This window comes from Canis lupus, chromosome 10, assembly GCF_003254725.2.
Source record: "Canis lupus dingo isolate Sandy chromosome 10, ASM325472v2, whole genome shotgun sequence".
In the NCBI taxonomy this organism is placed as follows: Eukaryota; Metazoa; Chordata; class Mammalia; order Carnivora; family Canidae; genus Canis; species Canis lupus.
In genome coordinates this window covers 48,398,115-48,425,472 of record NC_064252.1, presented here as the reverse complement: position 1 = coordinate 48,425,472, position 27,358 = coordinate 48,398,115, and the positions used below count along the sequence as shown (strand labels likewise).

General features: G+C 45.1%; 2 long non-coding RNA genes across 5 annotated transcripts in view; one reads left to right on the top strand and one right to left on the bottom strand.

Annotated features, from left to right (window-relative positions):
* LOC112671412 (uncharacterized) overlaps positions 1-19,148 on the top strand; it is a 180,890-nt gene extending 161,742 nt beyond the window's left edge. For all 3 annotated transcript variants that reach the window (XR_007413769.1, XR_007413770.1, XR_007413768.1), the window contains 3 exons: positions 2,804-3,015; positions 4,254-4,453; positions 18,480-19,148. This is a non-coding gene — a long non-coding RNA (uncharacterized LOC112671412). The remainder of the gene's footprint in view (positions 1-2,803; positions 3,016-4,253; positions 4,454-18,479) is intronic.
* Positions 1,036-27,358, bottom strand: LOC112671446 (uncharacterized). Of its 2 annotated transcripts, XR_003143645.3 has the most exons (4): positions 24,740-27,358; positions 6,233-6,612; positions 5,578-5,865; positions 1,036-1,242 (listed from the first exon to the last, which is right to left on the bottom strand). It is a non-coding gene; the product is annotated as an uncharacterized LOC112671446 (long non-coding RNA). The 2 variants fall into 2 exon arrangements; XR_003143644.3 differs by lacking the exon at positions 1,036-1,242 and having other exon boundaries at positions 4,468-5,865; positions 24,740-27,357.

Sequence of the window (27,358 nt, the reverse complement as noted above, 5' to 3'; positions counted from 1 at the left end):
GGCCCTGGGCTGAAGGCAGCGCTAAACCACTGAGCCACCTGAGCTGCCCCATTTCCTTTCTTCTTATATGCACTGGGGTTGGTTTTCTTGAAACAGAAAAGCATTTTGTTATGGCGTGGGCCTTGAACTGGATTTGGGCTGATGGAGGGGAAGAGGGAGATCCAAGGAGACTGTGCCGTGTGAACTAGGATGTGAGCCATGTGGAAACCGACTGAGAGAGAAGGTCTTGGCAGACCATGTGCAAAATACCCTGCAAGAGAATATGTGCTTTCATTCTTCTGGCTGCATTTATCTACTTAGACAAATCCAGTGGGACTGCTGGGGAGAGGCGTGTAAGGGAAGGACAAAGGTAGAGAGAGGGGGAGGAGGAGGAAGAGAGAAGGAGCTCTAAAAATAATAAAGTAAGAGCAGCAAACGTTTTCTGAACACTTACTCTATGCTAGGGACTGTGCTAAGCCTTTTTCTCACTTAATCCTTTAACTGGCCATGAGGTGTTATTATTTCTCCATTTTACAGATGAGGAATTGAGGCACAAAGAATTTGCCAACGTGAACCAGTTAATAAGGGTCAGAGCTGGGATTTTAACCTGAAAGCTCAAGCCAACTAGATACTGCATTCTCAACCTGCCCCCTTCAGCTTGTGGCCTCTTCTTTGGGGAAGGAAAGGGGGCAGCTCTTGCCGAGAGGGGTCTTAAGAGAACACAGGGCTCAAGCTGTTTTTCCCAGAGCTGGCCCCGATTTGACTATTTGTTCCTTCTTGCTCTGGGTTTTTTGTTTTGTTTTTTAAGTTTGCTATTGGACAAATGCTTCCTCTGCCCTCAATTAGCAATGGTCCTCGGGGCCGGCGAGTGACTGCAGGTGACTGCTCCTGGTCAGGGCTGACACCCTCCTGGGCTGGCTGACAACACTCAGATTGGGGGAGTGAGGCCCTCTGGACAGGCCCCCCTGGCCCTGGCTGGCTCCCCCTCCTCCCTGTCTCGTTCCGGCTCTGTATCTCCTTCCCCTGGATTGCCTCAGGAGAAGGAAAGAAGAAATGTTTTCTAAAAAGAAGTTTAATGAAACCAAACACTTGTATTTCCAACTATTGACATTGGATTTGTGCTTCTCCAGCCCGGCCATTTGGGACAAGTCTTTAACCGCCTCTCTTCGCCCGACGGTCTAATGCAAACAGACCATAAAAAAATAAACTTTCCCCCCAAATATTATCTTAGGCCTCGTTTTATCATGCTTCCTTGAGCTGTCTCTGTAAAAGGAAAGAAAAAAGAATGTGGGCTTTAGTTTGTGCAGGGATACAGAGAGCCCCATCCCCGGTTCTCCCCAGACTGTCTGCATCCCAGAGCGTTTGCTGCCTGTCTCCTCTCCAGGCAGGCCTCGCCCAGGCCCTTTGTGTTCATTCACCTGTGAAACGGGCTAACACCTGACTGCTAGGTTGCTGTAAGACAGAAGTGGTGACACAAGTATCTTTGAGACTCAGAAACCAGAGCGGGTATAGGACAGGACGGTGTGCCGGCCTCTGCTCTAACCAGACAGAAAATGCCCCCTGCCCAAATGTAGTCTCATTCAGCTTCAAACAAACAAACAACACAACACAACAAGTAAAAACACTCTTGCTGGCTCAAACAAACATAATCACAAACTGGATTTGGGCTTAGGGCTACCTGTTTTCAACCCCACAAGGATGGTAACCGAGTATTTGAGACAGGTGGCTGAAAATCCAGATGCCTCTCGCTGGGTGAAGCCCCTGGTTTATCTTCTAAGGGGGGAGAAAATAAGAACTTGCCCTCCTTGAAGGTGGGCTCTGATGGGGTGGGGAGATGAGGGAAAACTGAGGGATCACAGGGCCTGGGGTGAACCCTTAGTGGGTGAAGGCATAGTGAGAGAAGGCTGGTGGATGAAGGCCATTTTTTTTTTTTAAAGATTTTGTTTATTTATTTGACACAGAGAGAGAACACAAGCAGGGGGAACGGGTAAGGGAGAAGTAGACTCCCACTGAGCAGGGAGCCCCTTATGGGGCTCGATCCCAGGACCCCAGGATCACCACCCAAGCTGAAGGCAGACACTTAACTGATTGAGCCACCCAGGCGCCCCTGATGAAGGCCATCTTTATGATATACTTGCCAAATTCAGACCTTAGCAACTTAACCTGGTTAGGCCAGAGCTTCGAGCTCTGGAGGAAAAGGGGATTTATCTGGATTTTCCTCTGCGAACTGCACCACAGTTAAACAGATCATAGAAGGAGGAAAGTTCTGAATTGGAATTTTACCAATTCTGAAACCCCAGATAAATACTGGAACTGAGCAACAATGACGATTTATAACACAAAAATCATGGGTAGATGATTATGTACCTTTTAGTGAACAAACACACCACTGCCTATGAAGTTGTCTTGCCAAAATTAATCAAACCCACCCAAATTTGATCAACCTATAGATCCGACCAGAAATTTAGAGGAACCAGAGGGTCAGGGGAAAGAGGTGATGCAAGCCACAAAATCCACACTGTGGGAAACCCTACAGATGGCTCCCCACCTTTTTTTACCTTCAAATTTTACTTTAATTGGAAACTAAATGTATTCTTTTCATATTTAAAGACTGTGGCACTGAAGTAGAGACACAGATATTATGATATGCATTTAGAAATTAAATATAACAATTTCAACACAACATTGTGTAAAAACTCATAGGTACACTTCAAATAAGTCTGAGGTCTGGGCATTCATGGCCATCAGATTTCCCCCTGGAAGCCAGTGAACTGTGCCAGGAGATTGTCCATGGGCTACATGACAGGATTGGTTTTCATTACAGGAGGTCCATTTAAAAGCTGCCAGTCACAATGCCTCACCAGCTCCCCTGTAAATATTTCAAGAAGAATTTTTGCAAACTCTTATCCTACACAGCTCCTAAAGCCTCCTCCAGATGGCATGACGCTGACTGAACCTGGATGCATCCTCTGAGTAAGGCAGCATAAATCAGTTGGGATGAGATCCCTCTTTGTTGGTGAAGATATCTGCCACATTGTGAGTATAGATTTGTTGTCTATATACTGTAGACAACAAACAAATTTTGCCGTAAATAAGTTCACAAGTGGAAAGGGGTGGGTGGGAAATATGTATATTCAGAGACTTGAAAATATTTAAAAAGTGAAACTGAGCCCCAATGTTGAGGGATACACAATTGGGTGATAATGCTGTGAAGAAAGGAAGGAGGTCATCATAAAATGTGGCCCAACCATAACTGACAGAGGGCAGGGCAGGGTTTATGGCAGGTTGGAGCACAGGCAGGAACTTCTGAACCTGGTTCTATCTCTTGATTTGGGTAGAGGTTATAAGTATGTTCACCTTTTGATACTTTATTAAACTATACACCGATTTTCTGCATTTATGCTATTTGTTTTTTAGCCATATGAAGACGGTATATTTGTTTTCACTACATGCCCCTGATTCTTTCTCTACCCCTGCCCCCATAATTTGGAGCCCCCTTTTTAAAAAATATTTTATTTATTATTCATGAGAAACACACAGAGAGAGAGAGAGAGAGAGAGAGAGAGGCAGAAACATAGGCAGAAGGAGAAGCAGGCTCCATGCAGGGAGCCCGATGGGGAACTCGATCCCGGGACCCTGGGATCACGACCTGAGCCAAAGGCAGTTCAACTGCTGAGCCACCCAGGCGTCCCAGTTTGGAGCCCTTTTAACCATTAGCTGCCAATCTCTGGGTTCTGAATTCTGCCCAATTTCCTATCCTCCTTTTCCTAGACTCTCCTAATTATATATATCAGTCAGAACAGGCTATTACATTGCAGAAACAAACAACCTTGAGATGTCTATAGGTTAAGACAAAGGTTTACTTACTGCTTAAGCTATATGCCTATGACATCTTAGCAGAAGCCTCTGCTCAGCTTAGTTGCTCAGGGACCCTGGCTAATAGAGTAGCTACTTTCTCAGATAGTCTCAAGGGCTGTGCCAGTACTGAGTGGCAATCAAATGCTTCAGCATGGAGGTGATACGTGTAACTTCTGCTCACAATTCATTGGCCAAAAGTAATCACATGCCACTATCCATTTGTGTAAAGTACAAATTTCACTGCCTGCTTTTCAGACTACAGATTGATGGTGAAGTGACCAATCTCATCACTCCTTTGGAAGTCTTTCCGTGATTGGTCACCATGCTTCTGGGACTCAGTTCAGGCACAGGCAGCAAAGTGTGTGGCTGTGTTGCCTCCTTGCCTCCTAGTGATAAACCCACATGGCATTTTACAGAAATGGAGACTCTATAGAGGATTTGCTGACAAAAAATAGAAGTACAGCAAGGAAGTAAAAAGTGACAACACTGGCAGCAAAATTGGATGTGGATAGATTTGAAGATGGCAACAACAAAGCAAAGATCAGAGGAGACACGAAGCTACTAGAAGCTATGGTGCTGATCTTACTGGAAAAGCCCAATGAGTATAAAAAAACAGGTAAAGTCACTTCATTATTTTTCCATTTTAATTGCAGTTGAAACATAAAGCCGCTTATGGTTTAAATGGAATATTTTCTACTTTGGGTAGAAGACCATAATATTTTAAAATCCTAATTAGTCTGGCTACCATTCAGAGCAGAGGATTGAAGCCAGTTGCAATAACAACAACAAAGTCAATCACGAGGAGACTGAAGATGAACCATTTACTGCCAATAAAGGCTGGTTTCATCATGTCAGAATTCAGCATGATTTGGTTGATGTTAAATGACTTGTGCACCCAGAAATTTGCACCCCAATCCTGAGAAAGTGTTCCAGGAGAAGTGATACCAACAACAACAACAACAAAATTTCACCTTTAAGAAATGCTCATAGGCATTTCATCGCATTGCAAGAGTGAAAGATAAACCAATGTAAGCTGATCCAAAATTCATAAGGAGCACGACAGCACACAAAGGCATAGAAAAGGTGCCAGCTGCACATCACAAGTTACACAATGAGAGGAAGAAGGTAAAAACTGCTCAAACTACTTTTGATAAGCTTTTTTTTAGAAAGAAAGAAAGCACTTTAATCCTCAATGTTTCTAATGTTTTAAATTACAGTAGAACGTGTAAATATTAATTTTGCTAATTTTTCATTTCCTAATGCATTTATAGCCAACAGTAAGAGAGTTTTTAAAGTTTTGACCAAAAGTATTTAAAGGTCATGAAACAATTGTCTTCCCATTGATTATCAAGAGCGCTTTGTAGGGTTGCAACATATGCCTCATTTTTATCAACTTGCGCTATCGTGCAAAGCAAACATACTTGGTTTGTGGAGAGTTAGGTTACAATTTCTTCACATCTGTTTGTGGCAACTCAATTGCATGGAATGTGAGGAGACTTCTGGAAAAGAACTTGAACTCCTTGGGTTAGCTAGGTTGAGGGTTTCCAGTTATATTTTGGAGTCTGTTATTCAACCCCAACCTGACGCTACCACCTGGAGAGCCTGTGTATGATCCTGAGTGGGAAAGAGTTTGTGGACAATATAAGATGAACCACACCCATTTAGCATCCATGCTATCCTGCTAGGGGGGTCAGCTCAAAAGATGTATACAAGACAAAGGGAATACGTTTCTTTACTTACTTCATGGGAGGGCAGATATATTAAGCTACAGTCAACGTAGAGACTCCAGCCCTAGTCAAAGTTGAGGCCGCCTTGGGCCATCCGAGCCTTATGACAATGGTAGAACACCCAGAGGCTGTCTGATGCCCCAAAGCAGCTGTCCCAGTGGGAACCACTGGTCCCAGGAAGAGAGGAGAAGGTCATCAGCCTTGGGGTATAACCAGCAGCCTCAGAAGAGGGTTGAGAACAGTAGCTGAGCAGTAGTTGAATCCGTTGAGAGTCTGTAGGCTCCAGAGTCACTCAGATGTTCTGAGGAGGAAGCAGAGGAGGATGAGGGAGGGTCTGATGTCCCAGAGTTACACTTGACAGGCACTCCAACCTAGGGGAATCCACACTGTGTTAATATGACCTCATTCTTCCACACTGGCAGTGAGGCCTGGGAACATTAGGGTTGTTTCCAGATGAGGTGACCATATAATTTATTGATCCACCAGAAATATTTTTAAGGTCAAAGGGATTGCTGTTAATACTTAAACCTTTTATTAATGAAAGGCACAAATAGGGTGACCCAGACAAACCACACCTTACACTCACATTTTAGTTGTAAGTGGAATCCAGGTAATTGTAAGTCAGAGGTCATATCAACATTAATGAAAAGAAATGAATGTGCTCTCACCAGGCACTGCAGGCCGGGCTCCCTGAAAGCGGACTCTGAGGTGTAGATTAGCATGCGGGACGTTTATTAGGGAATGTTCTTGGGATCCACACCTGTGGATGTGGAAGGGAAGGCAGTGAAGCAGGTTCGGGCAGAGAGAAAATGTGGACTGCAAAATAGTCTCATCAGAGGCCTCAGCTGGCCCCAGAGGGAGCTCCAGAGATGACCATCAGTGTTATTGGAAATTGGAGCGAGGGGTGTGGACCTCTCTTCTGCACAGCGACGGGTCATTGCATGTGGCTGTCCCCGAGGCCTTCTCCAGCTGAGAGCAGATTTCTGCCTCTGGCTAGCAGCTCTCCCAACGGTCCTGAAGAGGAGTCAGGGTCACAGCATCTACTACCCTAAGGGAAAGGATGGTTTGAATAAAACTATTATAAAGGTAGATACTTTAACTTCAATCATTAGCCAAGTCCTGCCAAGGAAAGATCCTGTTGCACCTGCTTGGAAGAAGTTGGGGCTCAATGTAACCAGCACATCAATTGCTTATCTGCAAAAGGTATTCCCGAAAAGGGGAACTCATTTTCTCAAATTAATAAAATAGCACCAGTCTTCTTGGAACTGCTTTAAAAATTTCTTTTCCAAAGTAAATTTCTACCCAACTCTATGTGGTAATGTTTGTATGTAAGATACTTACCATGTTCCAAGCACAGTATGGCACTGTTGAAATATCAAACAATTAATTCACATAACCTACAAAGCTGGCACTGCAGAGACCCCAAGGTTAAGTAATCAGACCCAAGTGGTGGTGCCAGGATTTGGACCTAGAGGTCTCCACAGGCTGTGTTTATAACCACTATGCTACATTGGCTTTCAAAAACATTGCTTAATTTAGTAGATGCTATATCACTGCAAAGAAGTTTAACAAGTATCTGCTGAGCTTCTAATCTTTGAAGAAACTAAATATCTCTTCTCTGTGGTGATGCAAAGAAGTGAAATAATAATAATCACAACAGTATTAATATCTGACATGCCAGGCGCTGTCCTAACAGCTTTCCATGCACCCATATCCTGTAACATACAGAATGCTTGGTGCCTGCCCACAAGGAGATCCTCACTAACTGGGAAGCAGGACCGGGAAATAGCTACATCACCATATGTAAGACATGAATGATTTGGGGACCCCAATGTGCAGTGGTCAGAGAGGCACAGGCTGGTGCAGGTCCAGGGGACTTGAACCCTGGAGTGTTTACAGGGTATCCCCTTCCAGGTAATGACACAAATAAGCAATATCATAATCAACAAAATCAGAGTAAAGAAGTACAAGAAAATTCCTTTTTTTCCCACTGTGATTATTTCAGTACTTTTAAAAGAAACTTTCTGGTAAGAACTTTTTCTCAAATGATGCTCTCAATTGCCCATGCTTTGCTGCTGCTAAATTTGGTGTGGTCTGCTGATTGGGTTGTAGAGAATCCAGTTCTAGAGAAAGAAGAGCGTGCTGTGTGCCTGTAGGGCCAGCGTGGCCCTTGAAGGATAGGTTGGACTAAGAAAGGGAAGAGCAGGGGAAAGGATGGGCATGGATGCAGGAGAATGAAGAACCTAAGAGCGCTGGCCTCGCTGAGACACATGCTGTGTGCAGGGAAGCAGGTAGGTTGAGCCAACAGGCTGGGACCACAGGTTAAACCTTGAACGCCTAGTCAAAGGGTTCATAATATATCCCATTCACGAGGGGACTCATGGGAGGTTGATGCCACTTGTCATTGTCTCTCCTCCCCTAAATCTGAATGCCCGGGCACCCAAGCTACTCAAAGCCCTCTAAAGCAGAAGCTGCAGGCGGTGGGTGGCTGGGATCTCTGGTCACCCCCATGGGAGCTTGTCTATACTGTGACCTGACCTTCTGGGGTCGCTATAAACACCCTAGGCCTTCCTCGTTGCCCAGCTCCCCCTTCCAGGGGGATCTCACTGGCTCAGGGTTCTAGGCGGCCGCCCTGGCTGGGGGGCCTGCAGTCGGGGACCCTAGCCTCCCTCTGCCCCACTGCCCGATAGTTCCCCACTCCGGCAAAGAGCAGCCCAGCGGGTATACATGCTCTAGCCACCTTGGTTTCAACTTTCCCTCCTTCTGCCAAACTGTTAAAATACTTTATTCTACAAACACATCACAAACAAATCCAATCTTGCAACTGCTCTGACCTCAAGCCTGCCTCGGGGCAGAAGAATGGCAAGAATGCACTGGAGTCGGTGTTGCTGTGGTGTTTGACGAAGAGGCCCCGGGCTTGGCTGTAGCATCAGATCACGGAGGCAGATCCGGATTTTTAAAGACCCAAGACAGCAATGCCATGTCACCATCTCTGCTTCTCCCCGTCACAGCAGGATCAGAATCACAGTGTGAGAGAAGCAACCTCACAGGTTTCCACGTTCCTGAGTCACTCCGGCTGCTGTCCGAAACGGCTGCCTGGTCTAGAATTTCCAGATTATTACCGGTCCCTTCCTCTTTCTTTCTTTCTTTCTTTCTTTCTTTCTTTCTTTCTTTCTTTCTTTCTTTCTTTCTTTCTTTCTTTCTTTCTTTCTTTCTTTCTTTTCTTTCTTTCTTTCTTTCTTCCTTTCTTTCTTTCTTCTTTCCTTCTTCTTCTTCTTCTTCTTCTTCTTCCTTCCTTCCTTCCTTTCTTTCTTTTCTTTCCTTTTTTTAATTCCCTTCCTTTTTCTGTATTAAAATTCAAACGTTGGGATCCCTGGGTGGCGCAGCGGTTTGGCGCCTGCCTTTGGCCCAGGGCGCAATCCTGGAGACGCAGGATCGAATCCCACATCAGGCTCCCGGTGCATGGAGCCTGCTTCTCCCTCTGCCTGTGTCTCTGCCTCTCTCTCTCTCTCTCTGTGACTATCATAAATAAATAAAAATTAAAAAAAAATAAAAATAAAATAAAATTCAAACGTTGCTTTTCTTCCTTCATCTCGTGCATTCAGGTCAAAGCCTCTGGCTCTTCTCTCTGGTAGAATGAAATATTCCAGCCTGGCTGAACTCAGGGTGGAAATGTTTGTGGAACTTCGGGTTGAATGCTGGTGAAAGGAGCGTGCGGCCAGAGAGGCTCTGAAAACCCGGAGGATCTGGACACTGACCACCTGCAGGCGTGGTCATGGGTACATCTGTCCAGACTGCAAGCTTTCTTTCCCTGGCCTCGGTTTCTGCTCCCTGGATTCACATTCCGTTCCTGTCCCTCCAGCCCGGCCCAGCCTTTTCCACGCAGCCTTCCACCAGCTTGGCCAGGCCACTGGGACTTGTTGCTCCTCACTCCGCAGTCAGATTGGCTACACCATGACCCAGAATTCTGCTGCTGCAGGGTCTCAGGACGCAGCCGTGAGCCTTCTCTCCTTAAGAGGATGGAAAACCTACTGAAGGCAGAGACTGTGTTTTCTCAGCACTGCATTGAGTATAAAGTACAGGTGGAATGAAATTTAGTTGCACCGATTACAAGATGGATGGGCTAGGACCTTTCCCAAGGATGCCTACTTATTACAGATAACAAGGCGGGAAACTTAGACTAACTGGATCCTTCTCAGAGAGAGAGAGTGAAGGGCAAGCTGCACATACTTTGATCTGCCTCGTGGGAAGAAGGAGAGTGGGCTGTGAGAAACACTCAGGGGCAGTCTATATATAGTTGCGACTTTTTTTTCTAAGGGGTTTGCAGGTTTGAACAAGAGCTGATCTCCTCAGGAGGACAGAGGTCGACTGGGCTGCTTCTCCCCCTTCACCAGGCAAAGCTGGCATGACCTCTAAATATATGTGCCCAAAAGTGTTTGAAGGGCACCATATATTTGGTGCCCACCTGGCATTGTAGGTAGCTCCAGCCTAGTAGCTATACTACAAACACAATATATTCTCAGTCCATCTTTTTAAAAAATAAATGAATACACGAAGAGACTTGCAATAAGCGAGTCAAGATTTTTTTTCCAGGGAGAAAGTGATCTTAAGGCATTGTTCGTGTTGAACCCTCCTGGTTGAAAAGGAAGAGAAACACTTTTCTGGAGGTCATGATCTCTGGCCTTGCTAGTCATGGGGGGTGGTCCATGGACAGCATCAGTATCACTTGGAAGCTTATTAGAAATGCAGAATCTGGGGATCCCTGGGTGGCTCAGCGATTTAGCGCCTGCCTTTGGCCCAGGGCGCAATCCTGGAGTCCTGGGATCGAGTCCCACGTCGGGCTCCCTGCATGGAGCCTGCTTCTCCCTCCTCCTGTGTCTCTGCCTCTCTCTCTCTCTCTCTCTCTCTCTCTCTATCATAAATAAATAAATAAATAAATAAATAAATAAATAAATAAATAAATCTTTTTAAAAAAAAGAAAAGAAATGCAGAATCTGGGAGCACCTGGGGGGCTCAGTTGGTTAAGCATCTGCCTTCAACTCAGGTCATGATCCCAGGGTCCTGGGAATCGAGTCCTGCCTTGGGCTCACTGTTTAGCGGGCAATCGGCTTCTCCCTCTCCCTCTGCCCCTACTCCTGCTTGTGCCCTCTCTTTCTCTCTCTCTCAAATAAACCAATAAAATCCTTAAAAAGAGAAATGCAGAATCTCGGCCCCCCACTCCAGATCTACTGAATTCAAGTCTGAATTGAAAAGAGATTTGTATGTGCTGTTCTACAGAACACAGAGAAGATCATGTAATGGTCTAAGTCTGGACCTTGCAACTGCAAAAAGATCTCTAATGTGAAAAATGGCATCTACAAACCATTTATCAAGCAAGGAGCCTTTAGTGAAATCTGCTGTGTGCCTAGTCCTGTGTTAGGCACTGTGGGGGTGGGGGGGTGGGGAAGGGGGATTGAAGGGGGGCACGGGGAGAGGCAGGGGCAGGTCCAGAGAGTAAGGGCTCACACTGTGGGATTTCAACCCCAAACCCCGCCCACCCATCCCTCTACAAGCCTCCACCAAGACGCGGGCTCATGCCTAACAGAATTCTCTACGGCACAGCCCCTGGGGTGACACCGGTCACGTGGATGGCCCTTATTTTCAGCAATAACAAGTCATTAAGATCGAGCTAGCAAGTCTTCAGGGAAGACAGCCGGTTCTAACCCCCGTCATAACATTTTTCTTATGCGATGAAGCATTGCCGGGTTTGTTGAAAGCTCATTCAGTGTTGCTGAAGCTCAAGCACTCAGGCTTCCCCATGGTTCAGAGGGGGGGGGGGCGGGTTGGGAGGTTGTGGGGTGCTGTCCTGGCCTATTAGCCTAGAGGCACAGCTGTACTGTGGAAGTCTATGCTCCCTGCATCGTGTCTTGTGAAGGGAGTTGTTTTAGAATACTATGCATGAAAATGTAGATTCTGGAATCAGATTGCCGTGAGTTCATTTCCAGGCTCTCCCATTTGCTAGCTGTGTGACCTGGTGCAAGCCTCAATTTTCTAGCTATTAATAAAGTGATACTTTGTTTCCTGCTTAATTTGGATGGAATCCAATTTATCTTTTTTTTTTTTTCTTTTAGGGATTGTGTTTTTGATGCTGTATCTAAGAAATCTTTGCCAAGGTCATAAAAATGTTCTCCTATGTTTCCTTCTAAATGTTGTATAATCTAAAGTTTTATACTTAGGTCTACGATCCATTTTTAGTTTTGAATACATCTCAAAGTATGGAGAGTAAAGGGAGGTTCTTTCTTTTTGCTATTTTCTTTTTCTTTCTTTCTCTTCCTTCCTCCCTCCCTTTATTTTCTTTCTTTTTCTTTTTCCTTTTTGACATATGGATATGTAATTGTTCCAGTACCGTTTACTGAAAAGATCATCCTTTCTCCCTTGAATTGCCCTTGCGCTCTTGTAAGAAATCACCAACAATATATCTGTGGCTCTCTTGTACTGTGTGTATAGTCTGTCCTTTGGCTAAGTCTACACTCGTGATTTTAATAGCTTTATGGCAAGCCTTGAAAGCAGGTAGTAAAAGACTACCAATGTTGTTCTTCGTAAACAATATCTTGGCAACCTAGGTCAGTTCTATTCCATATAAATTTTATAATTGCTTCATTAATTGCTACGCAGAAAAAGTCTGCTGGAATTTTGCATAAAGTCTAAAGATAAATTTGAAGAGAACTGACTGACATCTTTACCACATAGATTTTCCATATATTTATGTCTTTCATTTCTCTCAGCAATATTCTATAGTTTTAAGTGTGTAGGTCTTGCATTTTTTTGTTAAATTCGTTCTTGAGTGTATTTTGTCACTCTTGTAAATGGACCTTTTAAAATGTCCTTTCCTAATTGTTTGCTGAAAGTCTACGGAAATAAAATTAATTTTTACATATTAACTTTGTAACATATGACCTTGCTAAATTCATTTATTAGTTCTGATAATGTTTTTGCAGATTCTTTAGAACTTTCTACATAAGAAATCATGTCATCTGCAAATAGAGGCAGTTTTAATTCTGCTTTCTGAACTTTAGAACCTTTAATTTCTTTTCCTTGCCTTACTGCAGTGGCTAGGACTGTCAGCACAATGTTGAGTAGAAGTGATGAAGGTGGACCTCATTGCCTTGTTTCCAAACTTGCTGGGAAAGTGTTCAATATTTCATTATTAAGAATACCCTTATGGGGCACCTGGGTGGCTCAACTGGCTAAGCCTCTGACTCTTGATTTTGGCTCAGGTCATGATCTCAGGGTCATGGGATTGAGCTACGTGGGGCTCTGTACTCAGCACAGAGTCTGCTTGTCCTCCCTTTTCTCTTGCTCTCTCTCAAATAAATAAATAAATAAATAAATACATACATACATACATAAATACATAAATAAAATATTTTTTAAAAAGAATACTTTTTTTATCAGATTGAGGAAGTTCCTTTCTATTCCTAGATTGCTGAGCATTTTTTTAAAAATAAAGGTATGTTAAATTTTGTCAGCTGCTTTCTCTACATCTATCAAAATGATTTTCTCTATTCTTTGAATTTGGTGAGTTACATGACTGATTTTTTTTACTATCAAAACAACCTTGCATTCCTAGATAAACTGTTGTTGGTCATGAGGTATTTTTCTTTTTTTCTATATTTTTGGTTTTAACCTGCTAATATTTTGTTGAGAATTTTTACATCTCTGTTCATGAGGGATACTGGCCTCTTTTTAATATGTGTTTGTCAGGTTTGGGTATTACTGATACCTTAAAGCAAGTTGGAAAATATATCCCATCCTCCTCTATTTTTTTAAAGGGTTTGTGTAAGTTTGGTGTTATTTCTTCTTTAAATGGCTGTTGGAATTTACCTGTATAATTATCTATGCCTACAACTCAGGTTTTCTGTCCCATCTCTTGTAAATATTAGTGATTTATATTTCTACCTACTTTGTAGAAACTATTGGTATAAAGGCCTTCACAACATTCTCATATTCTCTTTTTAATATTTTAATGTCTGTAAGATCTGTAGCAATTATCTCTCTCTCATTCCTGATATTGGTAATTTGTGTCTTCTATTTTTTCTTCAGCAGTCTAATAAGGTTTACCATTTTTTTGTTGTTGTTCTTCACAAAGAAACAACTTTGGGGTTTGTTAATTTTCCTTATTGCTTGCCTGTTTCTTATTACATTCATTTCTACTCATATTTATTATATTACTTGTTCCATTTTGGTTTACTTGGGGTTCAGGGTGTAATCTTAAGTCACTGATTTTAGACCTTTCTTCTTTTCTAATATAAGCATTTAAAGCCATAAAATTCCTGCTAAGCTCTACTGTAGCCACAACCCACCAATTTTGTTGTATTTTTATGATCATTAAGTTCTACATATTTTCTAGTTTCTCTGTGATTTCTTCTTTCACTCATGGGTTGTTTAGAAGTGTGGGTTTAATTTAATATTGGGGTTTTCCTAGGCATCTTATTTTTATTGATTCTAATTTAATATAATTATGATGTGATTCAAAGACACATGCTACTATAATTTTGATCCTTTTTATTTTATTAGGGTTTGTTTTATAGCCCAGCTTATGGTCTCTCGTGGTGAATGTGTGCAGTTGAAAGGTTATTGGGTATAATATTTTATAAATAAGTTAAGGGGTTGATAAAGTTGCTTAGAGCCTCTGTGAATTTACTGAATTTTCTGATGGCCCTATCAGTTGCAGGGATGGTGTTAATATATCCTACTATAGGGCAGCCCCGGTGGCTCAGCGGTTTAGCGCCGCCTTCAGCCCAGGGCCTAGTCCTGGAGACCTGGGATCGAGTCCCATGTTGGGCTCCCTGCATGGAGCCTGCTTCTCCCTCTGCCTGTGTCTCTGCCTCTCTCTCTCTCTCTCTCTCTCTCTCTCTCTCTGTGGGTCTCTCATGAATAAATAAATAAAATCTTTAAAAAATATATCCTACTATAACTGTGAATTTTTCTATTTCTTTTTTTAGTGTATCAATTTTTGCTTCATGTATCTTGAGGCTCTACTCTTAGTCACATACACATTAACAATCAGATCTTCTTATTAATTGATCCATTATACTTAAAGCTCATCTCTTTTTAAAAATGTATTGTTAACTTTATTGAGGAATAGTTGACAAACATAACTGAATATATTTAAAGTGTACAATGTGATGATTTGATATACTTATATATTGTAGAATGATTACCAAGAGCAAGAAAATTAGCAATCCGTTATCTCACGTAGTTAAAGTTAACTTTAGATATATATATGGTGAGAATGCTTAAAATCTACTCTCAGCAACTTCCCAGTATGCAATCTTATATTCTTAAAAATATATTCTTATATTCTTCTACAGTCGCCTTGTTGTACCTTCAATCCTCAAAACTTATTCTTGTAACTGATCATTTATGCACTTTGACCTACATCATCCCATTTTCCCCCATCTCTCCTCCCCCCAGCCCCAGGTCCCTCCAACCATTCCATTCTCTGTTTCTGTAAAATTGGCTTTTTTTTCTTTTTAGAGTCCATATATAAGTGATACCGTACAGTATTTGTTTTCCTCTGTCTGGCTTATTTCATTTAGCATAATGCCCTCCAGATTCATCCATGTTATAACAAATGATAGAATTTCCTTCCTTTTCATGACAGAATAATATCCCATTGTCTGTCTATGCCGCATTTTCTTTATTCATTTATCTATTAAAGGACATGTAGGTTGTTTCCATATCCTGGCTATTGTGAATAGTGTTGCAATGAACATGGTGTGAAAGTTTATCTCTTTTAGTCAGCATATAGTTGGGTCTTGCATTTTCAAAAGATCTATTCTGGTAAACTGTACCTTTTGACTGGAGTATTTAGTTCATTAACACTTAATGTGATTATTGATTTGATTGTATCTAGATCTACCATTTTATGATTTCTTTTCTGTTGTCCACTCCACTGTCTTCTATCCTTCTGTTTCCCAGCCTTCTATTGGATTGTTTGAATATATTTTATTATTTTGTTCTAACTCAGTAGATTTTTAGCTATATCACTTTGCATTATTTCTTTGATGGTTGATCTAGGGATTACAAATAAAGTCCTTAGATTTTTGCAGTATACTTAGCATTAAAATACTGAACCTCTTTACATAAAATGTAGAAACCTCAAAACAATGTAAGTTCACTTGCCCTTCAAACCACTGCTACCAACGTTGCCATAGCCATTCCAAAGCACTGTTCCCCTGTATGTAATGTGTCATTTTTCTTTTCCTACTTGCAAGATTTCCTCTTTATTTTTCGTTTGCAGCAGTTTAATTATGATATGTCTAGATGCGATTTTATTTATAATTATCCTTGGATTTCCCCATGCTTTGGATCTTTCAACAAATTTGGGGATTTTCTAGCCAGTATTTTCTCGAATATATGTTCTACATGTCCCTAAATCTTTTTTCAGTTTTTTCAATCTTTATTTTCTTTTTTGTCTTCAGATTAGATCATTTCTTTTGTTGGATCTTCCAGGTCACTCATCCTGTCATTCCCTAGGAGAGTGGCTTCCTAACCAGGCCTGCTCAATATTGAAACTTTTTAAATATTAGATTTTAAAGTACAATGGAAGGCTCAGGTTTTAAAGTACAGCAGAAGTACAATACTAAGATATGATGTTCAAAGCCTGTCCTCAGTTTTGACGGCTCTCTACAGAAAATGGAGATTTGTATGATGAGTTCATAACTTGAGTAGGAGCTAGGTACGTGGTTAGGAGACCGACACCAAGCACAGAATTTTTTATAAGAGTGTAAGGAGGTGCTAAAATCTGGATGTGAACCAAGTGCTATGGGTGCGTGATGTGCAGATGGCTGCCACAACCCCAAGGAGTCAGGAAAGACCTTCAGTGGGCTGGCACTTAATTAGGCATTTCAATTAGCAGGAACAGGCTTTGTCAGGACTAGAAGAACATTCTAGGCAGGAGGGTACTGGGAATGGGCTGCCATGGTTTGGGACGAGAGGGAAGGAGGAAATAGAGTGTAGCGTCTCCAAGGAGGGGCAGGAGAGTAGTCTATGCTGGGCTGTTTGAAGATCGAGCTGAGGACCAGCTTGTTGCATCATGTGAAGGTACTGGTGGGAAAGAGTGGTTCTCCTATCTTTATCTCCTACTTTAGAAGACTAAAGTAACCTCTCTGTCCTCTAGGAGCTCTCACACTGGTTGAGAAGCCAAATCAACCTCATTATGCAAAAGAAGAAGAGTACGCATGGCCGTCATTCTGCTCCAGCCTCCATTTTTCTCTCATTAGCTTGTGGTACCCTCCCAACAAATCTCCCCATTATTCCATTTGCTCACCTCCAATCCATTTTCCACACTTGCAGCCAATCATCTTTTAAAAACACAAATCAGAACACTGCTCAAAGCCACTGACTGGCTTCCACTACACTTAGAACGCTGAGTCCACATCGCTTCCCATGGCCTCGTGCCTGGCCTCCCTATCTTCACACATCACATTCGATCACAATGGCCTTCTGGCTGGTCCCTAGGGGTTTCCATCTTATTCTGGAAGATGGCAAGAATAAGCGAATTATTGAATATTCCATTGACTCGCTTCATTTTGAACACCATTGTGGTTTCCAAACCTAAGATACATTTTCAAAACTCTCCTTGCCTGAAACCTAGCCGAGAAGTATCATGTACTTAGAAAAGGCACACCTACGAGTCAGAAGCTGGCAGGATCACATTTATCCATCCCAAGCACTGGACAGGGAGAAACATAAGCAGAAGCACGTGATGTTGATGTGTGCTTTTATTGAGTGAGATGTGATGTTTAGAAAGTCTGCAGCACACACCCCAAGTGGAATTTTTTTTTCAGTAACAGTATCATTAGCCAGTCTGGAACCCTCTTCCCACCATCCTTTGTGCCCCGTTGTCTTTTCTCATACACAGTCAAGGAATGAGAGTGGCTCTCCTTGGCTGAGTCAGGGTGGAGTGACACCTTCTTGACCCCTTCAGAGAAGGTCTGTAGCCTTTTGCTATTTTCTCTGTCCGGTGCACTTGTGATAACAGGATGGAGGCCCACTCTACTACGGAGCTTCCTTGGTTTACAGGGCTCAATGTAGACGCCAGTTTTCTTAGAATATTAAAATAGGATGCAAACACCAACCCCCACCCCCGACCTCCAACATCCTCATCCTGTTTCCTTGTGCCCTCCTTCCCCCTCCCCAAACAACTAATTATCCAAACTGTAGTAAAGGGTTTGCTACCTGGAGTGGTGAGTCTCTCTATTTCGGAATAGAAATTTTCCTGCCTCAGGCTCCCTGGGTCTTTGGCACAGAGGGCACGTGTCAAAAACAGAGCAGAGCAGCTGGGTCAGAGGCAGGGGTGCTCATCCGGGCCAGGGAGTGGGTACAATTTCCAAGCCGTGGGACAGCACAGCTGTTCAGGCTCCCCTCCTGGCAGGCCTCAGAGCCATTGGACAATGATGTGCGTGCCTCCCCACTCCAGAACATCAGCCAGGGTCCCTCCAGAGGCAACAGATGTCTGGAGGCCTTTGTGAAACAGGCTGGGACATCCTCCTTAGGTCTCACACAGGCAAAATCATCACTATAACAATGTCACAAGGCTCTGCTACTGGGCATAAGCTTAGTTACAGGAGCTAAAATGGAACTTTCAGCAGAACAACCCCCCTCTGTGCCTATCTGCCTCCTGCTCCCCACCTCCAACCGGACAAATATGCCTCCCTGAAATTTTAGAGATTCGTATTCTCACTAGGGAAATTAAAAGAAAGAAAAAAAAAGGTCTTTCCTTTCCAGATTCCTCCTCTGTGCGGACTACATGAGGAGATGTCTGTAAGAAATTGTGGGTTGATATCTCAGACAGGGGGAAAAAAACACTTTAAATTGACAAATCAGTCCAAACCACTAAGGTTATAACTCTTTCTTTTCCCTCTCCAGCAGAATAGTAAAACAGACACATTATTGGCAGCTCCGTAGTGCTAAGGAGAGGCCGGCTCCAGCATGACATCAGCCCACCGCTTGACCCAAATCTACTATTTCACCAGAGAGCCTTGCACTGCCTGCTTTCCAACATACAGAAGATGCACACGGGGGACGAGAGAAGAAGGCATAAATAAGACACAGATTGGAGACTTTCTGATGTGTTTAGCACATTTTTGTGACTTCCTTTAATACCACAGACCTTGGTTCTCCCACCACGAGGCGAACAAAAGACAAGCCCGAGATGGGGGTTGGGTTGGGGTGGGGGAGACCCATTCAGTAAAAAGTTCTGCTCGCCTACTTAGCATTTTTAATTGAAACGCTAAAAAGAGGAGGCAAAAATAGGAAGAGGAGAATGAACGCCACAGCTGAGTGATTTCAGATATAAAAAGTCCCTTCATTAAATCCGTTGTTTTTTAATTCATAATTGAACTTAAATAAAGAGCGACCTATGGGCAGCTGTTTCTAATATCGAGTCCCCACCGCACATGAAAGACGCATTTATTCTTGCGGCAGCCTCCCTACCCTTGGGTGTTATCAGCTGAACATGTTTTGAACCTACCTAATGCATTTGAGGTAGCTTGGGTTTATTTTTCTTTCAATAAAATAAATGGTTTTGTAATTAAATTTCTGCACTGCCTGTGCTTAATGGTTACATTGACAAGTGCTAATGTATGGCAAGAGAATGAGTTTGAAATGAAACATGCTGTTTTTGAATCTGCAAGCAATTTTGCAGCAGGGCAATCAAACCCCTCATGCCAGCGAACCATTTTCATTAATCTGCTCACCGTGCCCCTTGCCCACTCGGCTGGCCGGGAGAGGACACATTTTAGCTCCCCGTCACCCACCCCCCACCCCTGCCTTTTTCTCCAACACACACGCGCGTGCATGCACAGACACACACACACACACAAATATCATGAAGCGAGCCGTTGTTTGAAACCATTTTGTGGTCTCTGGCAGGCAAGCCGGTGGAAATTCGCTGACTTTACACCGTGAAACGTTGCAGCTGTCCCCTCCAAAGGGACTGGCTGCCTCAACCTTTCAATCCCTGGCAGCCAGTCAACAAGAAAATCTGTCCCTCTGTTTTCCTATTTTTTTGTTTAACTTTTCCCCTTTAGCTAAATTTATTTTTGAATAAATCTTCTCATAGAGAGCAGAGAACAGCTATTACGTATCTGGCCTCGGTCTGCGCGAACCACTTCCAGCCACGGCAGAGGCGGCCGCCTTCCAACCTGGCGCTTGCAGGAAGGTTCCTGAATGCAGACCCGGATGGGGGGCTGTGGCCTTTGCTGGTTCCACTTCCACCCGCTGCCCGCTGCCCGGGGAGGAAGCTGCGGCTGGTGCTCCGGCCCACACAGGTACAGGCAGTGGACACACGACCTGTGGCCCCGTCCCTTCCCTGGAAGGCCTGTGTCTCACCCGACCACTGGCAGGATGGCTCTCCAGGTGTGGCTGCTCTCGAGCCTGCGGGCCCCCTCATCAGAGCCCAACAGGGGGGACGGAGCCCGCGAGCCGGCTGAGTTACGGGGAGCTACAGAGCAACGGGGGTGTCCAGCTCCCCAGGCTCCCCACAAGGTGTGCGACTCAGCATTTTCCCCTCCAGGCTGGGGAGAGGGGCCAGGGGCTGACTCAGCCGCGGCCGGCCAGGATCCCAAGCTGTCCTGCCCCAGCTCGGCCTTCCCTTGCTGCGCGCCAGGACAGGGTTTCGGGAAGGGCTTCTGTGTGGTCCAGCCTCCCTGAATTTACTGCAGTGGAAGATGGAGGAGGCAGCTGCTTGCGGGCTCTCAGGAGCCGGAGGAAGGAGCTCAGCTTCTCGGAGCTGCCCCACCCCTCTCGTACATCTAACTGCCAGGGGTAGGGGACAAATCTGTCATTTCTTAAGAGGCTGGCCGGCGGGAGTCCTTGGCAAGGAGACACAGAGACTTAGCGCTCCTCTAGGGTGTAGGTGATGGGCACCGCAAAGCCCATCCTGAGGGCAGGGGGTGGCGGGCAAGGAAAAGCCCTAAAGTTAACTAGTATCTGCCTGGCAGGAGGGCAACTCTTGGAAGGGGGAGCAAGCAAAGATGTAGGGGGACGAGTGTCAGCCAGACGACACCTTCACAGCAGCCCCATGAAGAAGTAAAAGGTTCTGGTGGACTTATGGAAGAGGCAAAGGCTTAATCTTACCCAGGGTAAAGGGGCAGAGGAGAGACCCGTGTCCCAGGAGGGAAGCATGGAAGGATGGTGAGGGAGCGAAGGTGGAGGGCTACTCACAGGAGCCTCCGCTGAGTCTGAGCTGGGACCCTGATGAAGCTCAGATATAAATATTGTGAGAGCCCTGTCATCTACCACTCAGCCTACCCCCAAAGTGCTTATACATACTCCTCCTGGACACCAGTGGACCACTTTCGGTGTTCATGCGCTCATGCACCCAGCAGATAGTAAGTTCTCACTGTGTGCGAGCCGTGTTGCTGCGATTTTCAGGGTACAGGCATCGGGATGACACCGTCTGCCTTCTCAAGGATGCGGTAAGAGCTTCTAAGGGAGACAGGAACAAAGTGCTACGAGACTTCAGAGGTGGACACAGTGCTCTGCGCTAGGGGGAATAGAAGAAAGCTTCGTGGGAAAGGCAAGTCTTAAAAGACGAGTAGGGTTTCAAGAGGGGAGGATGATGTTCCAAGGTAAGGAGCCAGCATGAGTGTGAAAGGAGCCACCGACATGCGGGTGTGAAAGCTGTATCTGGAGAATGATGAGTGGTCTCAAATGAAAGATGGGTGAGATAAGGGTGCATGTGTGTGTGCACCTGTGCATTGGTGGGGGTGGGAAGAGTGGTGGTAAATACAACTGAGGTTAAGATGGGCCCTACTAAGCCATGATCAAGAGGCTACAGAAGCCATGCTCTATTTTGCAAACCACAGCCATTCCCTAAAGGAGTTGGAGCCTTGAGGGTGGGGTAAGTAAGGGAGAGGTGATGTGATCCCATCTCTGTATTTGCAGTAGACCCTGTGAGCCATGAAGAGCCACCAGGGAGCTCCAGGGAGGAGGGAAGAAGTAAAGGCAGACAGACCAAAGCCTATTTCAATAACCCAGGTCAGAGAGGAGGAGGGCTGGCAGGTGCAGGCAGTGGTCCTAGAGAGACGGGATGGATGCCGGGGAGCCTGCAGGAAGAAGGGGCAGCCAGTCACGTGTGTGGGTAGAAGGGAAGTACCAGCAAGTTGTTTGCTATCTTCTGGGTGTTTGGGAAGATGCTCTTGGCTCGGAGACAGACAGGGAGCCCTGAGAGAGAAGTGGTTTGGGGAGAGGGAGAGAAGAAAGCACCAGCTCTAATTGGGTATGTGGAGTTGGAGTTTCTGGGGGTGACTTTCATGAGACAAGATGCAGGGGACAGCAGGGGGAGAAACAGACCAATATAAGAGAAAGGCAGAATTCTGAGAACCACTCACACAGAGAGGTGCCAATGGCACGGACGTGAGGAACGGCAGGGCAGCAGGAGATGAGCCGAGAAGAGAAACGATGGTGGTTTTGAAAGCAAGAGTGGGAACACATTCCCAGTGCTTCACGAAGAGGCCCCAGAAGGGGGGGGGGCTTGGGTGTGCAATAAGCAGACAGTGGCTATCGTGGGGAGAAAAGTCTACATACAGGAAGGCTGAGTGGGAAGTGAGAAGCAGAGGCAGCCAGAGTGGATTGACAGCCAGGTCACAGTGATGCCTGAGAAGTTTCCCTGGGTGGTGGGCCGCCTGGGGGTGAAGGCGGAGGTGGGGGCCTGAGAGGGAACTCAGGTGCGGTGTGATCATGGGAGAGGCAGAGACGGGTGGAGGAATTGGCCTTGGAAAGCAGCAGATAGAAGGGGTGATGGGCCAGAGAATGTTGAGGAAAAGGCGAGGCAGGTGCCAGCTGTGGCAGCCTCTTGGGGAGGGAACCAAGGGGTGCGTGTGGCGACTTTAGGGGGGGTGGCACAGCCAGAGTGGTGTGGCTTGGAAAGGCGAGGCAGGCAGGAAACGGGATAGCAAGTCAAGCAGGAATGAATAATAGGGCATTGGGCAGCCCTGAGAACCAAGCTGAAGATGGAAACCTGGCTCTGCCGGGCCGGGTCTACACAGCAGCGGTGGTGGTGAGCACTCCGGCCATTCCTGGCAGTCTGGAAGCGGGAGCAGGAAATCTCCAGCCAGCCATGGCCCAGGGCTGCAGCGGGAAGCCAGGGGAGAGGAGAGCCGCACGGCAGGAGGCCTCTGAGTTGCCGTGTATGAGCTTGACCCCCCCAGACCAGTGCAGCCTTATCTTGGGCTGACCTTTGACCCAATTTGAAAAAGTTCCAAATAAAAAAATATACACCACAGCCAGAGAGAAGATGAACTAGAGGTTAGAAAACTAACTTCCGGGGGATCCTGAGGTGTGATCCTGGAGTCCCACATCAGGCTCCATGCGTGGAGCCTGCTTCCCCCTCTGCCTGTGTCTCTGTCTCTCTGTCTCTCTCTCTATGTCTCTCATGAATGAATAAAATCTTTTTAAATAAATAAATAATAAATAAATAAGAAAACTAACTCCCGTGGAAGCTTCTCCTTCTCCCTTCAGCCTTCTTGTGCTGTGTGATCCAGGCGGATCACTTTTTCCATCATTCCCTCCTATATGCCCACCTCTGGGACACATTCTGTTGATTTACTAGCTTCCTGGGGAAAAAAAAAGGTGCTATTCACAGGAAGGTAACCTCGCTTAAAAAGAGCTTTGAGTCTACAAAATCCTGTAGTCCTTGCCCTCTTGCTGCGGTGGTAAAACAAAACAAAAACAAGCAAGCAAAACCAGTTTTGCGGAAACCTCGTTGGTCTTCTGACTTGTTCTTGACATTCAGTGGGCCTGTCAAAACTGAATCAATACTGAACAAATTCTACCCGGTTCAGTTTAGGAAGATAAACCTTTTCAGAGCTGTGGTCAGGTCTTCACCCTCCACGTAGACGCAGGATCCTGGTGTTGGTTACAATCACCTCAAGTACTGACTCTTCTGTGAGAGGCAGCGTCCTAGCCTCGGCCACCATGGAGAAAGGATCCCACGCAAGGTCAGAAAGCCTCAAGCTGGGGACAAGCCCAGAGGAAGGCCTTGCAACATCCTTTGGGTACTGTCCCCCAGGACCCCCCTTCCTGACAAGAGAAAGTGATTCTATGGGGTCTGTTCTTCCTGCATCCTCTTTAAACATCTCCATGTCCCTCCCCAAAGTCCTAAGGAGACCTCTGAAGCCACTCTTTCTCTCCTTTTAGCTGTAAAGTGCTGAGCAGGCCAGAGGGGGATAAAGGAAGTCGGAGCCTAAGAAAGTGTCAGTACCCCAGGTTCTGTCCAGCCTAGAGTCTGACAGCTAAGACCACAGGCACAGTTTAGGATGGGGGCCTCCTCCACAGGCTCCCAGGGCAGAGTGTGGACTGAGCATCCATGCAACAGCTTTCAGGATATGTCCCAATTCTCCTGTGAGCTCACTGTATTTCCCACCAGGGCCACATCTAGGAAGAGTGAAGTTCATAAGCTGACTTCCCGTTGCCTAAAAGGTACACGTCTTTCTCTCCCAAAGGAGCCACTTTACCAACTTCGACTTGATGACGCTCCATAGAGAAGAAGTAAATGATTAGGACTGGGATCTACGCTGTACTAAACCCTTCGATAAGTGTTCACTTTTGACAAACTGTTTCATATCATACCTATTATTTAAGAAGCATTACCCCATTTTACGGGTGAGGAGCTGGCTTTGCATCATATCTGGGTTATGTTCTCCATACTCATCTCACTGCCAAGTCTGTAACGCCATTATATGCTGCCTTATAGCAACCTCTGTCTTTCCAAATTAAAAAAGTTCTCTTAGTTTGATCCCTCACGTTGGTTTCTGTGTTCAAGACAGCGAGCGCATCAAAACATGTTGGCTGGAAGCCAATAAATCTTTCATCAAGTATTCATTGAGACAAGCCAGAAGAGATCCCATCTGTAAGGACACAGCTACCTGCTTCAGAACGAGAAAACAAGCAGAAAAACATGTCCACTTGCCACGTCTTCCTTGTAGCCAGGCCCCGGAGGTATGGGTTTGTCATTTCAGATTTGCAGAGCCAACATCACAAAATAACTCTAAGGACCTGGAGATCTTCAAGGGGCCCCTACTATAGCACCATCCCATACCAGTGAGTCCCAAAGCAGCCTTCTTCAGTTGTGGCAAATGTGTCAGTGGGAGGCGGGCACTGTTAGATCACCGAACCAACTGTACCTGGCTTTGTCTCTTGATGTCTCCACTTGAACCCAGAGGAAGACAGCCAATATGGGAAGCAAAACATGGGCGTGTTCTGGCGATAAGCTAATTAGCTCACATGCTGAGGCAGCTCACACTTCATGTAGCAGAAGCGATTGAAGATCATGATTCATCCTCCCCTTGGCTTTCAGCCCTCATCGACACTTCCAGGAAGGAAGCTACACAGAAAGGAAGGGAAGAGGGAGGGAAGTAAGAATGAGTCCCACGGTGGGAAGGTCCCTGACCTGAGACAGGGGAGGGTGGAACCTGAAAGCTGGCTGCAGACAGGGACAAGGAAAGCTGGGTGCTTTGGAGCCAAAGTGTTCATTATGTGAAATTTCTTAATGACCGTAAGTCCTAAGGGAGGCATATGAGGAATGCCTGGTGCCAAACATGCTTGCCCGGGGCCTCCTGTCCAGATGGAAAATGTGTAGAGAGTTCGAGAAGAGAGTAGAAGAAATGGCGTGCTTGCTGAAGATGACTGATGGCCCTGGGACAGCAAATCTGGCTCCTGTGGGATCAGGCTTTCCTGGAATGAGACACAAAGATTAGTGACTTTCAGGTGAGAAAGAAGCTTGGTTCCTGGGTTTGGGAACAAAACTTCTTTGTGGTTCCTTGAGGGTTTCATTTGTGTTCACCTCCAGACCTTTGCTCATGACCTTTCTTCTTTCCACATGTCTGTATCCTAGTGGGCTAGATAGCTCAGGGCTTCACGAAGACCCCTTCATACCATCGTCCCTGATGGTCTAACCTGGGCTGTCCCTCCCCCAACCTGCTGACCTGCTGTAGCCAGAAATGATTTTGGTTTGAGATTTTCCAATAGGGATATGTTTTCGGGATGAATGTTTGTCTTCTTGGGATCTCAATGTTACTCAAAGACTTTGAGGGAATAATGTAATTAGACGTAATATATTAAGATATTTTATGGAGTAAGATATAAAATTGACAAGAATATGTAAATTAAAGCAGAGACCAAAAGAGAATTTCATGAGGGTGGAGGATCACTCTGGGCCATACCCAGCTAGATACCTGCTTGCTCAAATCTCCACTGGGAGACATAGGTAAAAGAGCTGAGAAATAGGCAGTAAGATGTCAGGGGACATTGGAAGTCTCCCTTCTCTTCACAGTGGCCAAACAATGGGAGGGGAAACTGCTTATTTAGAGTAAATGGCCATAGTTTCACCAATCTGCAATTAAAAAAAAAAAAAAGCAATAGCAAGCTAGAATAAAAAAGACAAGAAATAACAAATGTTGGCAAGGATATGGAGAGAAAGGAACCCTCATGCACTGTTGGTGGGAATGCAAACTGGTGCAGCCACTGTGGAAAACCGTATGAGGCTCCTCAAAAAAAAAGTCAAAAATAGAAGTAGCATATGACCCAGTAATTCCACTACTGGGTGTTTACCCAAAGAAAACAAAACACTCATTCGAAATGATATATGCACTCCTATGTTCCTTGCAGCATTATTTATAATAGCCAAGGTAGGGAAGCAACCCAAGTGTCCATTGATAGACGAATGGATAAAGAAGATATCTCTCTCTCACACACACACACACACACTGGATTATTACTCAGGCATAAAAAAAATGAGATCTGGCCATTTGAGTCAACACGGATAGATATAGAAGGTATTGTGCTAAGTCAAATAAGTTAATACTGTATATGGCGATCTGAAATGCTACATGATTTCACTTATAATGGAATCTAAACAAAATAAATGAGCAAACAAAAAAGCAGAAACTGACCCATAAATATAGAGAACACACATGGTTGTCAGAGAGGATAGGGTTAGGGAGATGGGGAAAATGGGTGAGGGAGAGTAAGAGATACAGGCTTCAACTTATGGAGTGAGTAAGTCACGGAGTCGAAACATACGGCATAGGGAATCTAGTCGATGGTATTGTAATAGTGCTGTATGGTGACGGATGCGAGCCACGCTTCTGGTGAGCAAGCAGAAAGTATAGAGTTGTCAAATCACCATGTCCTACATCTGAAACTAATGTAACCTTGCGTGTCAACTAAACTTCAATAAAAAAAAAAATAGTGCATGCTAGGTATCATGTGCTTCCTGCACGTCGGGCACTGGACTGGTTGCGTTACACATGTCATTTCAATCAATCCTCGCTGCAACCACTGAGGCAAATACCACTCTCATTTCAGAGCTGATGAAATCAAGCCACTATGAGGTAAAGTAACTCGCCCCAAATCAAAAAGCTGGTTAAGATCCAGGGGCTCCTGGGTGGCTCAATTAACTGTCTGCCTTTGATTCAGGTCATGATCCTGGGGTCCTGGAATCAAGTCCTACATCGGGCTCTGCTCAGCAAGGAGTCTGCGTCTCCCTCTGCCTTGGCTCCTCCCCCCACTGCTAGTTCTCTCTCTTCTTGTGTCTTTCAAGTAAATAAATAAAATCTTTGGGGGAAAAAAAGCTGGTAAGACCCAGAGTAGGCCCCACCACTATGGGCGTATTAAGGAAGAGCCATGCAGCACGTGTCTCTACCACTCATCACAGGCCCTCCCCAACATTGTATGACTCTTGTGTTGGCCCCAGATGCAGGCCTGCACCGCTGCAGGGACAGACCTCCAGCCCCAGTGTGTCC